General features: G+C 29.0%; 1 long non-coding RNA gene across 1 annotated transcript in view; it reads right to left on the bottom strand.

Annotated features, from left to right (window-relative positions):
- Positions 1-548: 548 nt before the first annotated feature.
- The window catches only part of LOC121122971 (uncharacterized), a 41,584-nt gene continuing 23,614 nt past the window's right edge, over positions 549-18,518 (bottom strand). The window contains exons 2-3 of the long non-coding RNA XR_005865871.2: positions 4,395-4,612; positions 549-975 (exon numbers count right to left, since the gene is read on the bottom strand). This is a non-coding gene — a long non-coding RNA (uncharacterized lncRNA). The remainder of the gene's footprint in view (positions 976-4,394; positions 4,613-18,518) is intronic.

Here is an 18,518-nt window from a genome sequence, read left to right as displayed (position 1 = left end):
TGAATTCTTCTCAGTCATTTCACAACTATTGGTTCTTCACTTTTTTATATCTGGTGAAACTTGAGGCGTTCTCTTTGGACATTTAATGACTGTCAATTTAGGAGTGTCTAAAGAATTTTCATCAAGGAGGGATGTCATCAGGAATATAAATCAGAAAGAGTATAGAAAAATTGTATTGATCAACTAATAATTATCCTATTTGTGGGCTATGGTCTTCTTATACCCACGTAAACTCACCTAGTTGATTATTTACATAAAACAATAATATTTTGATTTTCCTTTATAAATACAATCAGAGTCTACTTTAATTTATTCTTGATATGACTAATTAGCGCCCTCTTCAGAGATAGCTGATCCATAAATAATGACATCACATAAAATGATCTATGTCATCAATTATTTTCAATAATTCCTTATAGTCTGTTTTAATCTGTATAGTTATTTTCTATGAAAATCAATACCAATGTGTATTAATATTGTATCGCAATACCTCATGATATCAATATTTTTTGATACCCCTACTAAATATCATGGAATAAAATAAGACATACGAGTATTTGTATATATTTATATATAAAACATAAAATGATATTAATAAAATAATATAAACTATATAATAATATTACAAAAAAAAGTGACACATATATACTTCAAGACATTAGAAAAGTTGATTGACGTTATTATTGTCATATTATCAAAATGCATAAAAAGACAAGCGTAAGACATTCAAAAGCCCTTACTTGACGATTATACGTCTTGTTTAAACAATATCATATGGATTGGACCCAGAAATATATAATGATGCAATTAGATGGGGATCAAATAACAAAAATCTCTCAAATCCTTCCTCTTTGAAGATTGAGAAGTTCCCGATCTTTCCATGCACTTTCATAGGATATTCGTTGTGTATATCCATCATGGGAATATGATTCACCCCCTTCCATCGAACTTATATCATCTTTATTCATATAATACCTATAAATTAATAAATAATTGTTATTTTGAAACTGTTAAATTTAATCTAGTACAAATTCATTAATAAAAAAAACCACTTTTCAATCGATATTTGATTTTAAAACTGTAACTAAACTGTAGCTACATCAAGATTAATAGAAATATAAGGTTATACCATATCACTTTTTCGACTGATGTTTGACTTCCACGACAAACTTTTTAATAGTGACGTCAAAGAGTATAACTGCTACAAAGAGTAGCAATATATCACCTTCCTTGACTGTTAGCGTTAGAGTACCACTTTTATATTCTATGATGTTAAAATCTGTCTTTCTTGCCTAGCAGTCAGGCCTTAGTTAATCGGAATTTAAGAATTTTTGTTTTTTTAAAGAAAATAATTTGGAGTGGTTTTTCAATTTTCTTGAAAATAATTTCTCACAGAGATTTTATGTTAAAGTGGAGAAGCTTGGCCTTGACTTTGACCGCCAACAAAAAATAAATCCAAGGCTCTTTTTGTATTGTCTTGCTGACAATACACCTGTCGTTGTTATATAGATTTTAAAGGACTTTAAGGTATATTTTTTATTAAAGACATTTTACAATTTTTTTTTATATCAGTTGTAAAAAAAATTAAAGATTTCTATTTATAAATTTAAGTCATTTAATAAAGAAAAATATCTACATTGTGCAAATCCTCATTTTTTTATTCCCTCATGGTGCCTAAAACAAGTGTTTCGAATGTTTTCTATATAAAACCGGCACTTTGCGGCAGCAATGAATGTTTGCAATGGTATTTAATATTGACATCTAATTTTAGAACAAAAATAAATAGAAATTACAAATTTGTTAATGAATGTAATTTAATATATTTATTGATGGAGACCATTATGTTTGTATTTTATATATACACATCCTGCTTCTTTTACGCTAAATGCAAAATAATATGAGATTTAAGTGAAAAGAAATGGGCTTACAAGAGAGAAGAAAATACTAAGAGTAAATATATTTAAGAAAGAGAGAAAATTCATAATTAATAGTATCCATTCAGATATTTCTTATCTTCATTATGTGATCTAGTATTTAAGGACTTTCTAAGCCATAAATAGAATGACCATTCATTATTCAAAAATAATGGTGTCAAATGATATAAACCGGGCCAGTCGTTATTATTTACTCGTCTTTATTATGTAAATTTTCTGAGGTAAGATTAATTTTTTTTTACATTTTTCTTATGAGCAATGTTTTAGAACACATAATTAGTTGTCGATTGCTAAGAAAAACATTGTCTAGTTACAACCATGAGCACACAGTACAAGAAGAGGCTTGATATAGAAGTACTCCTCTGTGTGGAATTTATTGACAATCTCTTCCATGCATGGATGCATTGTAAATCGTCTTCTTCAAAGTCCCAGTCGGATTGTTTTATAAGATAATTCCACGTGGATCAGTACTGCTATTTCAATCCTCTTCCTGAATTTTGAAGGGGGTATCCACAGATTATTTTTTTTCATAACATATGTTAAATTTTCAAAAATGTTTTACTGATTTGTTTTCCGTTTTCGGAAAAAGTAAATACACACTCGGAGGGCGGTTGGAGATTATAACGAAATAAAATACCTTCTCTCTATAAAATTCTGGGATCTTTTTATGCTGATATCATATTATAAATAACATAAGTTCTTCACTGGCTTTTTTATATACCAATGAAGAGATACATACCAATTATTAAACATTTTGTTAAATCAAAGGATAAAGCTCTAACACTTTTAGTTCAACCAAAAAACTGGGTAATTTTGTATATCTAAACAGCTTTGAATTTTATCTTTCATCTTATGAATTAATGAAATAGTGCCTCTTTTCTAAAAATTGATATGTATTGATTTAGATTTTTCATATGTTTGCAGATTCGATCATTTGGGTTATCAATATTTTGTTGACAGCTTGGTCCTTGATGTCAAAAATTATCTTATTAAGACATTTATTTTTCTACATTTTTGACTTCAATGACCAACTTGTCAACTAAAATATTAAATAAAACAATTTTGAAAATTTCAGTTATGTTTTGACATACAAATTCTCTGGGTTCCCCCTTTATTTTTTTTTACATTTTTCTCTAAACTTCAAAATACAAACCTCTAAATTGAATAAAATATGGTGCCTATAACCCTTTATGATATACATATTTTTTATTTATTTGAAATTTGCACAATTTTTACACAAAAATTCTGCAATTTAGTCCCTGTGTACTACTCATGGTGGCAACTACGTCAATACTTTTCTTGGTAAATGGCAGCTAATTATGTATTCTAAAACATTGCCAATATGAAAATTGTAACAGAATGACTCTGACCTCTGAACATTTGCCTAAAACAGATAATGATAAATAAGGATGAGTTGAGTCAGTATGTGGGTAATTGTCGTTTTTAGCTTTTATAATTCAAATGACCTATTTTGGTAGAAAATAAAGTTATTTAGCCAAAACACAAAATTGCTTTTGGAGCTCAAAGTAGAAGAGATATGGGGTTTAGCTATAAATCAAAAAGTGAATAAGAGCGTTTTCTAAATTTATTCAAAATCAAAAAAGTTATGGTAAAAAAATTAATTGGTCAAAATCTCAATTTAGTTTTTTTTTTGTGTGCAAAAAAAAAAAAAAATGAAAAGTTTGTTGGATTTGTAGAGAAAATAAAGTTTGTAGAAGTTTGTCTGGATATTCGTTTGCATATAAATTTGACACATAAAAATTGATTTTTAAGTCAAATATATATCAATTTCTTAATAGTTTTGATCTGGAGTGATTTGATGATAATTTTGAATTGGGTAAACTTTAAAAAATAGGGAACACTCTAGTATACAGTATATATAAAAATGTATAGGTATATTTATGTTTTGGAAATAATTTGAAATTACATTTTTTGATTTAATACAAAATTGGACACTTTTTCAAAAAAAAAAAAAATTGGATGAACGTTTAATGCCATATTTTTTTATCAAAAAAAAATGATATTCTTATGACACGTGTTTTTGTTTTTTTGTTAAAAATTGGCTTTTTTTTTAAATTATTATTTTTTTATTCTCTTTATGGCGCAGAGTCTTCGTAATACTTTCTAAGCCTTTGCTTAGCTGGATCGGTATTTTATTCTGTAAAGAAGCAGAAGTTCAATTAGAACACAAAATTGTTTTTGATCCATTGTTTAGACAATATCAAAAGTAGTGCAACACTTAGAACAATAATTCTGATAGCTGTCTCTTGAAGATTTGTACAAAACTAAAGTGAGTAAACCTAAATTTACCTAAAAAATAGCGCCATCTATATATGAAGCCGGATTTTTTGAGTCCATGTGTTTATACTACATTTTGACTACAACTACTGTCTTTTATATCGAAAAAACAACAAAATGTTTGTGTGGGAGGGATTACCCTGTATATATTCAATGACTTACTTGAGCATACCAGTTAATATTGAAAAAAATAGAAGGAATCCAATGATGAGAATGAGGAAAGACCAACTAGAGACTTCATCTCCAAAGTTTGTATTGCTTATATTTCGATCAAGTGTCACGGATACTTGGTCTGCTATCGTACTAAAATTACCTGTCATTATTAGATATTTCCCTAAGGAAATCAAGTGTATGGTACAGGAAACGAAAAACGGTCGGTTCTGAAAAAGAAATGTTCATATTTATATTAGAATTTTTAGAAAAGAACGTTTTTCTACTGTGTTGAAACAATAAATAAGTATTTGTATGTTACATATATTAATATGTCTATTCAATTATCATCTGTGGGTATCATTGGCTTAAGAATATTTCTGTCAACGAGGATATAGGGAAGGGATGACGGTCACATGTATATATATGTACAATATACATGTGAAGAAAAAGTAATGTTAGATGACATAATACATATGTAAGCTATGTCTAGTAGGCTAAAACCTTTACCCTTAATATATTGATATGGGCAGTTTTGAGGAGGTTTGATCAACTTTTTCAAAGTTTGAAAGCAGAGTATAGGGGAAAAAGTTGTTTATCAGAATACAAATAATTTTTGTAAAATATGAGAGTGGGTTTCAGAGGTTCTTCCCAAACATACTCGTATACCGGGTGGTCTATTGAAATCTGAGCACGTCTAATGCAATAATAAAATGAGATTGAGTGATTGAAATTTGTTCATATTTCGATACATTAAAGCATGAGCAATTAGTTACAGCACGAAACAAACTTACACACAAGTTGAGAAATTGACACTTGAACGTGATCCCCACTTTTGACACCAGCAATAAAAGAAACCTATCTCCCCCGTTACAAAAATCTTTTGAGTTCTTTTGAACTCTTTTTTGACCTATTTGGCTCAAATATGAAGGCCTGCAGTGTCCGTCATCCAAACGCCGAGGCCCTCATAGCTACTCTCAGCCAGCACTGGGGCGCTATGACAGGGGACTATATCCACAAAGGTGCCAGGCCTTCCGCCACCTCCTAGAATCCATCATTGCCGCTAAGGAGCGCAAAATTCGTTATTAAGAGAACTAGGACAAAGATTTATTTATATAACTAATTATGTTGAAATTCTATTGTTAATTAATTAATTATATCTTGTTGAAGTTTATGATTTAAAGTGTTCAGATGTAACATTTATAAATTGGTAAAATTGGTATGTTAAAAAAGAAAAATGAACGTGGTCACCCAGACAATTTAAAGAATGTTTGAAGGGAGAGAAGGTTGGCTGTAATGATCATTAGGTTTTCCAATATTACATAGTCAATAAATATTACTTTTTCATCACTTAAGGATTAGCTATGGTTGATAAGCCCAAGAAAAGGTGTTCAGAAAACTCATGAAAGGCAAAAACAACTGCTTAAATGGTCACAACAACGGGGTTAGTTACATTGGATGTAGCATTATAATTAGCAATTGTGTGTATCCTTCATGATAATAGTATGTTGTTATATAAGCATAAATAACGGGGAGAAATCTTTTTTGATGCCCTTAATAAGGAATAATATCGCCGGACATTACTACATAATTAGCTTTTGCACTAAATCTTTACGATGGATTTCATTCTAACCTTTTTTTTATGAGGATATTTATTGTCTAATTTTATTATTTTGACATTTACTTTATTATTAATAATTAGTTAAATTTCATCGGTAGAGATGTATCTATCCTGTGCACAATTGAATATAGCAACTTCCACAAGAAAAAGAAGGGGTGATTATCTTTTTCATTAAACTACACGTCTGGCTTGTGTTTTGCAACCTAAAGTTACGACATATTTAACTGAATTCATGTCAGAACAAGAAATATTATTTGGATCAATCTATTATTTCAATATTCTGTATGTATATATAATTTATTGTTATTAGTTATATGATTCCAATTGTTTAATTTTGTATATTTAACATAAATGTATGATGGTTTATTTTTTAGTATGTAGATTATATTTAATTAAAGCCTTCTTTTTCAAACCTGGAACTTCAAATATATTTTGAAATACTCTACTTTGTCGTTTCATTAATTATTATTCTGAGAATATTGTTCATAATAAATTACAATTTCATGGAGTATGACGTTTTCAAATCTACTGTAACGGATAAAAAACGTATAAGTCAATTATACGTAGTATATCTTTATTTTTGCAATTAAATACTTTCGTTAAATGCCCTCAAAAATCATAATAAAGCAGGCAGATGATAATCACATAAGTATTTTAAATAATGATCCATAAGTCTTTCTCCCCTTTCTCCTTGCACGCGTTTTTCTCTACAGAATTATCAACTTTAGTAATGACGTTCCATTAAATTAGTTGCAAGATGATGGAAATAAACAGAAAACTCATCAAGGTTACTCTCCGACATAAATTAATAAACATATTTGTGGTTTCACTTTATAGTTAATACGTATATCAATGTTATCTCTCCAAGATTGAAAAAATAATGAGTTCAGCTGTAGAAAATAAAAATCATAAATTCATGTAGCAACTACAAAAATCCCCTCTTCCATTATAGTATTATTTTTTTCTATGTCTAACACCATTCATCCTTTCTTACAGGTAAAGGGAAACTGACCTTTATAATTTTTTTATAAAGATTAACTATTTATTAGCTATTGACTGTGATTAATAATTATTATGTTAGACGATATTGAAATATAATTGATTCCGTCTTGATGCTTAAAGATAAAAATAACAAATCCTTTAATAGAAAATACAAAGTTTGGTAATGCTGGAAGAGAATATTTCAAAAATTGACAAAATACAAAGTGAGGACCCAAAACTTGCAATATCATTTTGATTACAATTTTATCACAATCATTTTTAATTCGTACAATATAAGAAAAAAACAACGCGTGTACAATCTCCTTTCTGCCCAGGACAGTGCCGAGAAGGCTTCATACAACGTTAGCATCTCGATCTGGACTGCCTACAACATCAAAAAGTCCATTACAGCCTCATACAGTCAAAAAGAGTCATTCCTTCTGGAACAACAATATGGCTGACTGCCGGCCTACCTCCATGTGGCCCTCCTCCATCCCACACCTCAACCCCCTAGAGAGTTGGAAGTATCTCAGAGAAAATGTCTGCCACACCTCTCATCCAATTTTGGATTTGCTCTGAGCTGAGCCATAATGACAGCGTTGCACGCCTTGATCACGCCCTTCATCGTTCAGAGCTGCTAAACAGTTTCCCGGCGTGTCGAGACTGTTTTTGCTTGTGAAGGTGTACTTATTGATGAAAAATATAACTTAATGTACATTGAATGTTAACGTATCACAACTTAGTTTTGACTTGTTGTTTCTTGATTATATAAAAATCCCTATTCTCGTAATTTAGTCATGATACTGCGTGTGTTGGATCCCACTCTGTAAATATATATGCAAAGCTTTAAATGAATCAGGGAATCATCAAATCACACATTTTACTTCGAATCATCTTTTAGGTATTACAAATATAATTATGATTTTCAACTCACTCTTATATATGCTATATACAAGTAGTAGTTTATATAATTAAGCAAACTGTATAACTCATAAAGCCTTATTTAATTCTTTATTGGCCAGTGATCACCAATGGCATCATTATTTTATTGTAAGAATTAACTAATATATGATCTACCATATGATAGAATAATTATGTTTTTTTTTTAAACTTTATAAGGTGGAAACTTACAATAAAATAAATGAATTAAGAGCTTAAATTTGAATCTACATTTCGACACTCAAGTGTCCAATGACGCCAAATGTGATCATATTCAAAAATGGGTTAAAAAAAAATCTTCGTTGAATCAAATCCAAAACCAAAAACTTCAATTTGCAACAAAAAGTGACAGCTTTTGACTCACTCCTTCATAATTAGACCAATATTGAGTTAATTACAACATCTGTGCAACATTAATTACCAACAGTTTATTGATGTTATATCATTTCCATTTAATCTGTTAAAATTATTAATTTATTATATATTTGTATATAATATAACTGTAGGCATTTGAACTTTTAAATCGTTCCCTCCAATATAAATTGGTCATTTTCATCAAAATTGTCAAAAAATGCATCGTTAATATCAAATTATTGTATACTCCTCATTACAAGAAATGCAAATGATTCGTCTCATTTTTGAGTTTCAACTTGTACACCATTTGTTTGTAGGTATACACATATGTATAATGAATATATGTAGACCCACTCTAATACTATTTCATTTTTTTGGAGAGGGGATGAGGGGTGTTTGAGCCCTCCTAAAATTTCAAAAGCCCGCCTAATTTTTGAGCATATCTTACATGTATATTTTTATAAGTATATTTTTGGTGTTATCACACATGGAAACTAAAAATGGTCGAACAAATTGCTTTTGGTCCTTTTTATAACAATTTTGACAGAATGTTTTAGAATTTTTTTTTTATGAGAAAAACATTTTTTTTAATTTTAAATTATTTTATAATGTTATGTATGTTTGGTATATATTTTTGTTAATAATAAAAACCCTTTAAAAATAAAGACAAAAAAGAACTATTAAAAAAAATGACAAATTAAAAAAAAAAATCCTCAAATTGTGACATTTTAATTTTTTTATGCAAGAAACATCTTTTTTAAATTTGGATCACTATACTAATTCTGCAAAAGGGAGAGGGGTGATATTACCCCTTGGCTTCTATGTTTTTGGTACTATTGCACTGAAAGTAATCCTAATTAGGGAATAGAATAGTATTCCTATAAATGTGGTATCTTGTGATGCCTTCCCTAAGATATTCAAGGGAGTAATTTCTCCCGAAGAAGACCACTTGATATTTTTCCCCCACCTATTGATATTCATGCAAAAGGTTAGATTTCTGATCATGACAAATAAAAAGAAATTTTGTACGATGATTCATTTGACAGTATTTAGGGTCCAACCTGTAATTTATTATTTATACAAAATCCCAACGTGTACAGGTATTTATCAGTCTCAAAATTTCGCCATCCTATCCGGCCCTTTCTAATATCTTAAGGACACGTCCATATCAGAAACTAAGGTTGTCCCATAAAACATCTTTTTCTAAAGGATATCATCATTAATATCACTTTGTGACGTCATCATTGGTCAATCTTCACCAATGTTGACCAAAATAATAAATACTTATATTAAGTCTTAATTAAGAATAATGTCAAACTATTCTCAGGCCTTAAAAATAGTTCAATATTTATTAAAATAATGCCTAAAAGAGGCAAATATTATAGGTATATATTTTATATACATAATACGTGCATTAAATATAGGAGGATATTGATTTTAAAACTTTATGAGCACTGGGGGCGATTTTTATTTTTATAGTCTGTCAGAACTTAACAAAAAAATAAAATGAAAGAGCTTTGTTGGTCGTCCATGTAAACTATTCAAAAAAAGTACCTACAATAAGAAGAAACTCTTACTCTAAGTAGTTCCTACTAAAAGCTTAGTGTTATTATAATATCTTTATTCATGGAGGCACCATTGATAGAGTGGATATTTTATTGTTACTATTTTGTCTAATAAGCTTTATTTCTGTTTCTCTCTTTCTTACCATTACTTCACTAACTAAAAAAGAGTTTTCGATCAAAATAAATATTATGTAGCTCAAACTATGTATTTCTACAAATCTAGAGGCAAAATGAAGAACACGTGATCAATATTTGTACAAAGTAGAAGTCGTAGCCACACTAATTTTTGTCCGCTAGGGGAGAATATAACATACCAAAAAAACCGGGCAATTCTACTTTGAACTCGAGTAGAAACTTGTATTTTAATAGGCGCGAGTAATTTGTAGCTATATAGCGTTAATTAGAAAAATGTAATTTAAAAAGTAAAGAATAATGCTCAAATTGAACTAAGACACTAGAACAGGTGGCTTTCACTCGAGAATGGTAAATAGAAAAATTCAGGGCTTTCACTCTCAGTATGTTGATAACATTTACAGTCGGTTATGCAGATAACCTCACAAATGTCATGAAGAGCTCTATAGATACCTTGATAATCTCGCTCCAAAGTATTTATACTCGGACGAGGTCTTGTAGAGATTAAGGTTAAATTCTTGCTTCACCAAGCGGTGTATCGTGGTGTGGCTGTCGTCAAATTCTAAAATAAGCCTATATTTTGAAGGATAATAACTGTGAGAATTTGGATGATATTTCAATCATTATTTGACGCCATTTTTTTTATTATAAAAGTGTTCCCCACTTTTGAATTGATTCCGACGACCCTGGCAATGAATGAGGTTTTCTTCAAATATTTTAAAATTATATGTGACGTAATTGTAAATTCTTGGTAAGCATTCAATCAAAAGTTATAAAAATTCAACATTATTAGAACTCAAATTATAACACTGGAAACCTCATTAGATTTTATGTGGAAAGGCCCTAACTTTAGAAGAAATAGTTATAGGAGAATTATAAAATTAATATGATTTTTTTATAAGAATTTTGTTTAACTAAATTTGTTATTTTAAGCAAAAAGCTGTAATAGTTATAGGTGATACTAAAAAAAGGGTAAAATTAGCAAACTGATGGACCGTTGGCCTACGTCTACATAAATACTTTACAAAACAATTCAAAATGTGTATATGATGAATTTAGAGCCAAATAAACACTGTGAAACTCTAAGATTTTAACATTTTCTGAATTCAAGAAACGGTTTCACTCTAATATAAATTAAAATTTCATTATTCATAACTTCATTCAAAATAGTTAAAAAAATTATGTCAACTTATTAGTTTCAACTATATTTTCTATACCTCTCATGATGATCTTTTGACTGAAAACAATTTCCAATTTCGTTCATACATATTGAGAGTAATGCATATTTAATACAATTAGAATTCTTAAATGCCACCAACAATTGTACGTATTGGTATATATGTCATGCAGAGTAAAATATGGATTACAATTTGTGTCAAAGATATATTAATCAACATATAAAATGATATTTAAAAAAAGAAGTAAAAAACATTTGGTGGCAAGATTAATGCACTTTTTTTACCCATTCGGCTTATGCCAATTCCACTTATTTTCACCCGGCATACACTTTTTTTATATTGCTAAATGCATAAAATATTAATACCTAATCTTCTATATTAATAAAACAAAGTTCATCTGTACAAGAGTGTTCTGAAAAGTTTCTGTACTTTGAAAAATACAAGACATTTTTTCTAAACTTTTTATTTTCTCTTTCAACATGGGTCTCTTTGTAACTCCGTACACCTCTCCCAGAGATGCTCCAACCCCTGTAACTCCTCCAAATAGTACTCGGCGTTTTTCAAATCAAAATAATTGTTTCCGTAATACTTTTTCTTTTTGGCTCATTTACTCTGATTTGCACTGACGCTTCAAATTTTATCACAACAAGCGTTTTTATGTCTGTGAATCTATTTAAAGGTTATACTTTAAAAAACAAATAGAAACAAGGAATGAAGGTAGAAAAAAGAGACAGAAGGAGGGGTGTAGAAAAATACATGGGGAGAATAGAAGCGGGGGGGGGGGGCACAGAGCAGGGAAATGAATATTAAAGGAAAAAAGAAAGTAGATATGAATAGAGTACTTTATCTCTATCTAAACTTACGTAGTCATTATATCATTATTTATTTTTTTCATTGAAATTGTTACAATAATACTTTCATTCTTGAGGAGAGAATATCTAAGTATAGAGTGACTACGTTTGAGTTACTCACACGTAGTTACTAATATACATGGTATGATGTATTGTAAGTCCTGTTTGGGTAAAACATTAAGTTTTTGAGCAGGGTTCACTTTGAATCTCATTTGCACTGCGCCATTACAACATTGGAACCGGACATTGAGGCATTCGTTAAGGTAAATGAAATGCAAAAGTCTCATTAACCTGTATGCATCTAGTGCTCCATTTTTTGTATTTTTTATGGTCCAAATAAATTGACAAAAATCTTTTACTATGTATTTTATTTCTTTGTAATAATTATTTGTAAAAAATGTTAAATAATTAAACGAAAAAGCAAATCGTATATTTACGTCTTCACTTAATTTGTTAATTTAAATTTGTCAAAGACTGATGCTCTGGTCGGAAATTGAGAGTTGACTCACTAAGAAGTGGAGAATTGGAGAAAAAAGGTTAAGAATCCCTGTTCTATATTCTAAAAGCAAAGTTTCTTTGTTTGTTAACGCCTAACAACTCCAAACAATGCCTGGTAGTATACCACTAGTGACATTAAAAAATGATACCATCCCTTATTTTGTTTTTCAAAAGCACAGATTTCCAAGAAAATTTTCTGGGCGTTTTCTTTCTTCTTATGAATCCTTATTATATTCAGAGGCAGAAATATCACTTCCAAAATATTTATCATTTTTCATTGGAATCAGCTTAATCATTCCGATTTATACTTTTTATTTTTTAGTCTAAAATATATTGATGGACAAATGAAACTGTTCGCATATTTTCGCGTCATTTACATTAATATTCTAATGGTACAATCCATGTTAGCTTTGTTCCAGACAATCAACAGAAAATAATACTTAATGTAAGTTAGATTTTATACATAGGCATCACTAACTCAAAGTACGGAAAGCTGACAAAATAATTGTTAGCGATTAGTATTCTTACAATTTTGGCATTCCCCTAATCACAAATCAAAAGAACATTAAAAAAATAAGCTTTTTGTAAAAATATTATACAATCAAACTAAAATTAAGGGGGTTAAAATGGTAAAATAAAAGTAAATCGTATATTTACTTTCCAAACATTGAATGGGTTAAAATTAAATTTGTCAATGACTCATACTGTGGTGGGAAATGGAGAGTTGCCTCTCTAAAAGTGGAGAATTGGAGAAAAAAGGTCAAGAAACCCTAGCGAAGGTGACTAGTTTTTTTCGTTACCAATTTTTGGCACAAGTACTTACCCATGTCAATAAACACCCAAATATATGTAAATGTTGTAGAAACGTGACATCTGGTTACAAAAATGTATATATTTAGCATATTCAAAATTCTTTTTAATATATGCATGTTCATAAATATACAAAAACGAAGAGTCTAAAATATTCATCCACTACAACTCAGTTTTTAATGTATTGCTTTACAAATATGCATAATAATAAATTAGTTATTATGACAGCAATAAAATTCTTGTTTTTAAAGTAGGAAAGACATAAACCGAGATCTTAAAAGACTGAATGAATTAAGACTATTGTTAACAAAGAATCATCTCACTTTTTGTCAGCTGTTGATTTATCTGCTCTTAAATAATATTTAAAGCTAATCATAAACCAATTGCCAAAAATAATATTACTCGAATTCACCTTTTTAACTGAAGTAATAACAAATTAAACTCTCCAAAGACAAGAATAAGTTCCATATGGCAAAGATGAAACAAGAAAAAGTGCGCCATCTTGCGTGGGAATAAAGATATCACTACGACAGTGTATCTACTCAAACTGATAGTAGAAATAAGACGAGTCTTGTAGCCGGATACAAAATACCCACGTATGGTGTAAGTAAGCTCGTATTATCCAAAAAGATCCAATACCTGGATCGGTTCGAACACCAAAATTTTTACGGATTATATAAAAGATTCGAGGAGGTTCCCATATCTTAGAAAGATTACAGTTATAATTAATACTTAATAGTGCCTATAAAAGAAATATTATTACCTAAATGGAACGTAACATCTCTTTTATCTAGATTAGGGATTTGAGCGATATCTACATAAACAGTTGCATCGCATGATTATACCACAAGGTGTTACTTCACTAACACACCAAAGTATTAAGCTGTAAACAGCTATCAACTCAGGGGCATCTACAGGGAGCTGCTGGAGGGATCTCCTCACAAATGAAGGAATTTTTGCTTTTTACTAGAAATTTTGTTTCCAAAAAATGTATTATTTTATTTTTATTTTTCAAAACAATTTAATTTATCTGTGAATAAATAAAGATTTTGATAAAATTTCCCAAAAAATTTATTATTTAAATTAAAATTTTAAAAAAATTTCCCCAAAAAATTAAATTTTCTCTAAATAGCTTTGGATTTTTGAAATTTTTTTCTAAAAAATTTTTTTTTTTTTTGAATAACTATAGAGTTTTGAAATTTTTTGAATAGTTATTATTGATTAATAATTACATAGTTGGAAGAATGGCCTATCTACCAACTAACTTTTCCCTCGTTTTTTTTGTTTCTTTTAGGAGGATAGATTGCGAGATACGATAAAGGTAACGCCATTATAACAATAGTTCAAATAATAAGTAGAAACTTTGTAGTAATGTTGTAATAGTAATTAAATTGAGTTATTCATAGTTCCTGCATCAGTAAACAGTCAAAATGTACCTTTAATCTGAATCCTATTTAAGGTACGAACTTATAGTAAAAACGCTCACGAAATTTGAGACAAGTATCCATCTAATGTTTGTTTCGGATCTGGTTCCAAAAGTTCAGGTATTGAAATTTACTCAAATATTTACGTCTAAAGATTTCAAACTACCTATATCCGAGAATATGTGGATCTGTCTTATATTAAGCTAAAAGGAGCGTTTTCTAATTTGTTTTAATCTTAATTATTTTTAGGGTGGTTTGCGCCAAACCAATAAACAAAGGGGTGAGACACCACTGTCAGCTAGGGTATACATAGATACATGTCCTATAGGTATTACTTTTTGAAATTCCAAAATAAATTTGGTAATATAAGTAAAAAGGTTAAGAACCACTGTTCTAAAAAAAAAAAATGGATGTATCTTATCTCTACCATAAAATATATAGTATTTATAGCCTTCAAAATTTAAATTATATTTTCCTTGCACGAATACTATTCTAAATGTTATGTAGAAAGCTCTCCTCCGCGCTAGAGCAATAATAATTTCTCCCTTTCCGAAATCATATAAAAGGGTTTGTCCTCAATATTATCATTTTGAAATCTCTCCCCTTCTTCTCGCACTTGACAAAATTCATATTGAGATATGTAAAAATAACTAGGATCCCGGGTAACTTATATATATTTTTTAAAGTGTATGTTGGTCACTTACAAAACATTCCAACTCTTAATGATTAATCTTCCCTATTTTGAAGACGCAAATGCCATCAGCAGACCTCAATCAGAAGATATATCGTCTCTAAGAGATATCATATTATGACTAGGGGTGGGAATAATGTCTAAATTGATTTGAGTGTAAAAGCCTGAGAGAATATCCTAAATAATAATAAGGTGACTTTCATATCTGCTAACACTAACAGGGATCACTTTAAGCTATAGATCTCCTTGATTAATGATACTATATATTTTTCAAAATAGGGAAGAATCTATATTAATAAACAAAAAGTTTGTCTGTTGGTCTGTGGATGACTCATTTTTGAGTGTGCGCTATATATATTATAACTCCCTGACTACTTGATCTAAGAAATACCAATGCAGTAACGAGTGTGTGTAGCTAAAGCTTGGCGTGTTATTTTTACGATGCCCAAGATTTTCACATTTCTACTCATATACTAATATTTGTATATACAAAGATCATTATAAAAGTCAACCAAACGTTTCATAAATGGTAGTTTTTGTTGTCTTTCGCCAAGCAACGACTTCGTTATTATTAATTAATTAATTTTTAAGGCATTTGTTTGCCTTTTTGTTACTATTATTCCTCTATGATAATTTACTTCAACCCCTCATATTATTTTCGTTTTAATAACTTTAACTCAAAACTCTGATTTATTTTACAATTTTGTAACCTGACTTACCTGAATGAATCCTCCTTCAGCAATCCATATTACAATGGGAGACCCAAGCAGGCAAATCCTTTAATGTCGGTGTTATATATAGGGGGAAAAATACTGTCTGAAATTAGCAGTTATGTTTCGGTCCTTCGGAAGGATCCCTGTCAAGTAAAGTCACTCATATCGACCACATAAAGAATAAAAAATTGCTTCCTGATGACGTCAAAAATAAAATGATTAATCTAAGCCTCAATAACTTATATCCATCTACACTAAAGTTGTTTTTTTATTTAGGATGAAAAAAATCAGGATTTAATTGAACGTAAAGTAACTGTAACTTAGAAATGAGAAAACTTGGAATTTGTAAATTATTTAAATAAAGTTGAAACTTTTAAATTACTTCGATCAAATTTAAAAAAAACAAACAATACATACAAACTATTTTAAATACCCCTGAATCAATTTTTAAGTACAAAAAGAATTTCACATGAATACTGTATCCATTTTGAGAGAACCTTGAAGAAATGGAAATAGACTCTCTAGTATTAAATGGAAGAGGTTAAACATCAAGTAGCTTGCAAATTGTTAATATGTTAGTCGAAATGGATTATTCTTTAATCATTTCCCTATAATTATAGCAGCTGACGAATTTCAGATTGTTCCTCTTTAAATAAATTAGATTATATCAACGAAGAATACCAAGTAATTTATCACTGTCTTAATTAATTTTTTTGCAAAAAAAAAAAATCAAAAATCCATAGCTATTGACAAATAATTAATTTTTGGGGGAAAAAGTTCAAATATTACAATTTTTTCGAAAAAAGTTTCTAAAATCTACAACTATTCATAAAAAAATTAATTTTAAACATAATGTTTTTGCTCTGTTTTTTTTTTTTAAAGAACTCTTTCAAAATAAACTTTTAACCCCTATTTTGGCGTATTTTTTTTTTTTTTTTTTTTTTTTGTAGGGGGGAGCTACACCTTATACATTTTCCCCAAGGCAGTTAAACTTCTAAAAAGTCTTCAAGACTTTGTTACCCTTCAGAAATTTAAAAAAACTAAAACCGTATTCCATTACGTCATTTTCCTTGGGATTATTGAACTTACCTATCGGGAGCCAATAATTTTTTAAACACATTTTATAACAATATCCATTCTATAATAGAATGGAACAAAAACCTTTGGCATAAGATAATATAAAAAGCAATGCCCAATATTTATTATTTTTAAAATTTGATACACTACGTATTTTTATATTACAATCTTTTCTTTTTATCGTTTTGTATATTTTATTATGAGTACTCTTTTGAATCCAATTTTTTTATTCATAGTTGATGACCTTTAATTATTATTTTTCACACTAATTAAATATTAATTAATTTTTAACCTTAACATTGCTTTTCCTTGGAATTGTATAATGTTCCATGAAATTTAACACACTTTTCCTTATTAATATAAAGGTTGATACTAGGTAATCACTGGATTTTGGAACTCTTTTTTTTTTCACTTTCTCAAATCTATGTTATAGAAACTATAAAAATACTCAAAGAAGCGCGAAATTAAAATTTTCTTATATAATTAGTAATAGGGAGAAATTATTCCGATCTAACTCATCAATTTATACTTCGATTCCAACAGGAACTAAAACGTCTAACAAATCTTCGGCCTCACTCTTCATTATTCGTGAGCATACTCACTCAATACTTAGACGTTTTCTTCTCAAGAATAATAATAAAAAGAGGTTGATAATTTTTTTTAATATGATTGTATGAGCCAGGAGGAAGTTCTTCAGCTTAGCTTGTTACTACCCCTCATTTAACGTACATTCCTTTATTTTTTAAATTTTTATATAAAGTACTACCCTTTTTTTCTTCTTTAATATGAGTTGAACTAAATACTTGATAGATTTAATCCATTTTATACAGTGGTATATTTTAATTATTTTCTTCTTTATACTCTATTGTTATATGATAAACATCCACTATATACTATATTGTATGACTGTTGTACATAAAAACAGATATAGTTTGCTATATTAACATTGATAAAATGATATTACCAATCAGTTAGTTGTATCAATGTCTTCTAAGATTTACCAACTAACACATGTAAATAACTCTCATGCTCCGTTGAATAATGGGTTTAGTAAGACTTATGATATTGTTCATGTTCAAAAATAGTTTGTCTTATTCTTAATTGAGAACTAATTTATATATAAATGTTGCAAAATAATTTACTTTGAATTATGGAATTTAAATAAAGAAGAATATACCTACGCAAAAGAGAGAATGAGAACAAATCAAAATTTCTTAATATACAAGAGTAGGTTTGCCTGGGGTTGAAATTGAAATTCGAAGAATTGAAGATTAATTAAGAACAATTCTTCCTAATATAAAA

Source organism: Lepeophtheirus salmonis, chromosome 8 (assembly GCF_016086655.4).
Source record: "Lepeophtheirus salmonis chromosome 8, UVic_Lsal_1.4, whole genome shotgun sequence".
In the NCBI taxonomy this organism is placed as follows: domain Eukaryota; kingdom Metazoa; phylum Arthropoda; class Copepoda; order Siphonostomatoida; family Caligidae; genus Lepeophtheirus; species Lepeophtheirus salmonis.
Note: the sequence above shows the minus strand (reverse complement) of the source record. Positions and strands in the feature narration are given on the sequence as shown.